This window comes from Bos grunniens, chromosome 9 (genome assembly GCF_055505025.1).
Source record: "Bos grunniens cultivar Pamir isolate PY7600 chromosome 9, Bosgru_T2T1.0, whole genome shotgun sequence".
Taxonomy (NCBI): Eukaryota; Metazoa; Chordata; class Mammalia; order Artiodactyla; family Bovidae; genus Bos; species Bos grunniens.
The window spans coordinates 55808124-55814123 of NC_141173.1; positions in this window are offsets into that span (position 1 = coordinate 55808124).

A 6000-nucleotide genomic window follows, 5' to 3' on the forward strand; every position below is an offset into this window, starting at 1 on the left:
AATTTTTCTCATCATTACTCAAAGTTTTAAAAGCTGGAAATCAAGTTTTTCATTTAGACTTTTCACAATGCTTTTGAGCTAAATTAAAATTGACTAAATCAAAGATATTATACTTATATTAAAATTGCACCCATATTTTAAGAGTCAGCTGAAGAATTTGCTGCACCTCATAATCATTTCCTTTAGTTTTATTGTAGTTAAAAATGCAATAGATGCCATATAATTTCTGGTAATAAATAGTATGAATTGAACGTCATTTGTGGGTATAATATTGTTCTTTTTTTAGTTTTTTAAGAAATCCTAATCCCTAGATCATAGTTTGAAAAGTGCAGTCATTAAGTATGCCAACATAGGCTTTAGTTTCATTACAAAAGGAAGAATAGATAATCCCCCCCAAAGGAGTGCCATTTAATCCCCAGTGACTGTACAAATCATGATCTTTTTGTTTCTGTCTCTGTCTCTCTCTCTCTCTCTCTCTCACACACACACACACACACACAAATGCCTACTTGGCTATTAGACCTTGTATCTTGCCAGCTTTTGTGCTAGCACTTCTGCAAAAGTAACCAATTCCATCATTTTGACCAAATATATTTTCTTCTTGAGAAGTGAATCTCAGTATTAGAAGAACTTTTGACTTTCCCCTATACCTCTAAAATATGAAAAGATCACAGCTAACAGCGAAAGAATGAGTAGTATAGGGAGGCACTGTGATGTTCAGTGATTTTCCAAATGCATTCTTCAGTATGTGGCTGCTGCTGCTGCTGCTAAGTCCCTTCAGTCGTGTCTGACTCTGTGCGACCCCATAGACGGCAGCCCACCAGGCTCCCCCGTTCCTGGGATTCTCCAGGCAAGAACACTGGAGTGGGTTGCCATTTCCTTCTCCAATGCATGAAAGTGAAGAGTGAAAGTGAAGTCGCTCAGTCGTGTCCGACTCCCAGCGACCCCACGGACTGCAGCCTACCAGGCTCCTCCGTCCATGAGATTTTCCAGGCAGGAGTACTGGAGTGGGGTGCCATTGCCTTCTCCACAGTATGTGGCTAGTGTTCTCCATTATGACAAAAGTTACATGATTGAGAGAGTGACTGGACTTTGAATGCAATTTAGTGACAGGGAAATGGCACTAAGATGCTTTAGTGGGTATCATTTAACATACTTTACATTGAACTGTCATCATGTTGGAGAATATTTTGGCCAGTAATTAATATGATTCAATGCAAAACTCTGTTCAGTTCAGTTCAGTTCATTTCAGTTGTTCAGTAGTGTCCAACTCTTTGCGACCCCATGAACCGCAGCACACCAGGCCTCCTTGTCCATCACCAACTCCCAGAGTTTACCCAAACTCATGTCCATTAAGTCAGTGATGCCATCCAACCATCTCATCTTCTGTCATCCCCTTGTCCTCCTCCCTTCAATCTTTCCCAACATCAGGGTCTTTTCATATGAGTCAGCTCTTCGCATCAGGTGGCCAAAGTATTGGAGTTTCAGCTTTAACGTCAGTCCTTCCAATGAACACCCAGGACCAATTTCCCTTAGGATGTACTGGTTGGATCTCTTTGCAGTTCAAGGGACTCTCAAGAGTCTTCTCCAACATCACAGTTCAAAAGTATTAATTCTTCTGCACTCAGCTCTCTTTATAGTCCAACTCTCACATCCATACATGACCACTGAAAAAACCATAGCCTTGACTAGACGGACCTTTGTTGGCAAAGTAATGTCTCTGCTTTTTAACATGCTGTCTAGGTTGGTCATAACTTTCCTTCAAAGGAGTAAGTGTCTTTTAATTTCATGGCTGCAGTCACCATCTGCAGTGATTTTGGAGCCCCCCAAAATAATGCAAAACTAGTCAGGTTGTAATGGAATGTATTTGAGTTCTCATTTATATTATCTTTGCTTCTAATTTGTTGCAGATTCCTTATATAAATTTTTTCTTACTCTAATAATATCAATGAATGTTAGAGATCTTATCCCTCTGTTTATATCAAGGAAAGTGAATCTTAAGATTAGGTATATTCATATTCATTAATTTATTCATGCATACATAAATAAATTCATCAACTTTTTGATACACATACCCAACTATGTGCAGGTCATTGTCCCCAGTGCTAAAAAATCCTAACAGAATTCTAAATCTAGAAAGCTGCAGTCCCAGGATTGTGAACAGAGAACCATTATCTAAAGCTTGTGATTTCAAAACAACTTAATATATTATAAAAAAGAGGTTAAGTTGAAGTTCCAGTTTAGAATTAGTGTTGAAACTGAAGTAGTTTTGGGGACCTAAGAAGAATCTCCCACCAGGCTCCTCTGTTCATGGGATTCTCCAGGAAAGAATACTGGAGTGAGCTGCCATTCCCTTCTTCAGGGGAACTTCCCAATCCAGGGATTGAGCCTGGATCTTCTGAATTGCAGGCAGATTCTTTAGCATCAGAGCTACCAAGAAAGTCCAAGAAGAATCTCAGTAGCCAACATAAAACTTGGATGAACTAACTTGAAGCTGTTATGTACTGACCAGCAGAGTACAGTGATTCCTTCCCTGCTGTTGAATTTTTTTATATTGTTAGAGTTTGTGGTGTTTGGGTAGAGTTAAGCTCAAAGTAAAGTTGCTTCAACAAAAGCCAAATGTAGAGGATTTCTTGCCTCTTTTGACACACCGTTATTCCCAAACCATCCATGTCATTACTGGGATATAGCAATCAACCTCGGAGAAGCAATGGCACCCCACTCCAGTACTCTTGCCTGGAAAATCCCATGGACGGAGGAGCCTGGTAGGCTATAGTCCGTGGGGTCATGAAGAGTCAGACACAACTGAGTGACTTCACTTTCACTTTTCACTTTCATGCATTGGAGAAGGAAATGGCAACCCACTCCAGTGTTCTTGCCTGGAGAATCCCAGGGATGGGGGAGCCTGGTGGGCTGCCATCTATGGGGTCGCACAGAGTCGAACATGACTGAAGCGACGCAGCAGCAGCAATCAACCTGACAAATTCACTGAAAGGCAGGAATTCTTTGGACAGAGTAGAGTTTCCTTTGAATTCACTTCTCTGATACTATGTAAATTGAGTGCTCCAATGTGGAATTACTATCCTACTGGGAAATTCACTAAGGTTTTTAAATTAAAATCAAATAAATCTTGCATTAAAAAAGGCAATTTCTGTGAATATGATAGCTAAATTAACTCTTATTTCCCAGGTTGAGGAGTTCTAACAACTGCAATGCTGTAATAATGCCTTTGACAGATAAACAATACATGAAATGAAGCAAGTCGTATTTTTTAAGTATCATAATAACTAATGCTTTAATATAGCACAGATTTTAAAGCATCATAAAAGATATGATGTGATAATATATTTTACTAAATAGTTTAGCAGTGGGAGTAAAACTCAATTAAGGCCAGACTCATTAACACTTAATTTCATTTGGGCCTTTATTGCTTGTAATTGTACAGTTTCTTAACTTTATTCCTCACTCTCACTCTTAATTCTAGTAAGCCTTACATCTATCATGGAAGACAATACTTCTCTGTGAAGCACCCATGGATGAATTTTTCACATGTGAAAAGACACGCAATTTCTTTTATTGCTGACACCCCCCTGATTTAAGAGAGCATGAGCTGGTAGGGAATCAGATCCTTGTAATTGCGAAGATGCTTCCAAGTGATCTGAGACAATAGAAGGAAAATGCAATTTTGACACATAGTAGTTTCATGTACATGGCATAAATAGCACCTGCAATTTGGAATAGGCAGGCAATACTGGATTTAAGCCAAATTTAGGATTTTTAGACATGTGTAAGTAGTCTGACATTCCTTTGGAACTAGTAATTTCAAAGTTGGAAATTGTACTAGAAAATTAAATATTATGACAGTTATGTTGGTTTTCTCAGGAGAATACATGTTTTAGTCTATTATTTCAGTACTTTTATGAAGAAATATTAGTACTCCAGTATTCCTTATATAAGTAAAAAAATATTTCAGAATTTTATTAAAATTATTATTGCTAAGTCACTTCAGTCGTGTCTGACTCTGTACAACCCCACAGACGGCAGCCCATCAGGCTCCCACATCCCCGGGATTCTCCAGGCAAGAACACTGGAGTGGGTTGCCATTTCCTTCTCCAATGCAGGAAAGTGAAAAGTGAAAGTGAAGTCACTTAGTCATGTCTGGCTCTTAGCAACCCCATGAACTGTAGCCTACCAGGCTCCTCCATCCATGGGATTCTCCAGGCAAGAGTACTGGAGTGGGGTGCCATTACTGTTATACATTTAGGCATAAAGAATGGGCTTCCCAGGTGGCACTAGTGGTAAACAACCCACCTGCTTGGAAAATCCCAGGGACAGAAGAGCCTGGCGGCCTATGGTCCATAGGGTTGCAAAGAGTCAGACATGAGTGAAGTGACTTAGCACACATTGCGTGAGAAAAGTACAGAGCTTAACATTATGAAAACCTATGTAACAACTGCCAAAAATCTAATACACATTAAAATATTACCATGAAAATCTCAAAATTATTTATAAATAGTTGCTACAGATAAAATTGAGGAGATGATGCTCAGTTTGCACTATTTTCAATCTCATTCTTCCCCTTTCTTCACAAAAGCAACAATTATCTTGAGATTGGTTGCGTCTGTGCTGCAATATTTTAGTAGTGTTACTTATAGCCATAAGTAATATATTGGAGTTTTGTATGTGTATGTTGTGATTATCAAGGACTCTCTGGATAGCAGAAGGCCTCTTTTGAAGTCTTTTATGATACTGTGTCATGATATGCTTATCAATAAATTCTGTAGCTTGCTTCTTCATGATGGTGTTAAGATCTACCAGTTTTGATATGCAAAGATCAAAATAGCAGATACATCACTATATACATATTCTTCTACTTGCTTGCCTTTGCAAATAAAATTTTTTGTGAAAACCATTTCATATAAATGTAAATCAAACTTATTGTTAGTTTTTGCTTTATTATTTTTTCTATTTCCTCCCATCTTCTCCTTTGAAATAGATGTTTTATTCTCACTTTTGTTTGATTTCTTAGAATAAAAAGACATAGAAACTCTGTTATTTTAATGGTTACTCTTAGATTTTTTAAAAATAAACACAAATTTATTGAATAAGTGTCCTTTATAAGCACATAACAGACTGCTCTTAATTTCCTCTTATTTTTCAAGTTATTACTGTCAATTTCATTATTCTTGTTTAAAATCCCTTAAAATTAGTGGTAGATAATTTTTGGCAGTAAATACTAATTAAGATATTCCAAAACATTTAACTGTGTATTTACTTATTATTGTTTATTCCATATATATCTTTTTTTGAGTGTGGAGTTTTATTTTTTAATTGAAGTTTAATTGTTTTATAGAATTTTGTTGTTTACTGTCAAATATCAACAATAATCATGCATAGGTACATCCATGTCCCCTCCCTCCCAAATCTCCCTTGCATCTCCCTCTCCATCCCACACTTCTAGATCATCATAGAGCCCCTGTTTGAGTTTCCTGAGTCATAGAGCAAATTCCCATTGCCTATATATTTTGCACATGGTATTATAAGTTTCCATGTTACTCTCTCCATACATCTCACTGTCTCTGTCCTCCCCCTCCCCCTATAAGTCTGTTCTCTATGTCTGTTTCTCCACTGCTGCTCTTCAAATACATTAATCAGTACCATATTTCTAGATTCCATATATATGTGTTAGTGTATAATATTTATATTTCTCTTTCTGACTTACTTCACTCTGTATAATAGGCTCTAGGTTCATCCACCTCATCAGAATTGACTCAAATGTGTTCCTTTTTATGGCTGAGTAATATTCCATTGTATATATGTAATGTAGTTTCTTTATCCATTTATCTGTCAATGGACATCTAGGTTGCTTCAACATTCTAACTATTGTAAATAGTGCTGCAATTATATTTTTCTTTTTATTGAACTTGTTTTCCTTGTCGAAGTATTCTTTGTTCCTTTTTTTAAGTGAAAGTGCATGAAATGTAAACTTTCTGTTTTTAT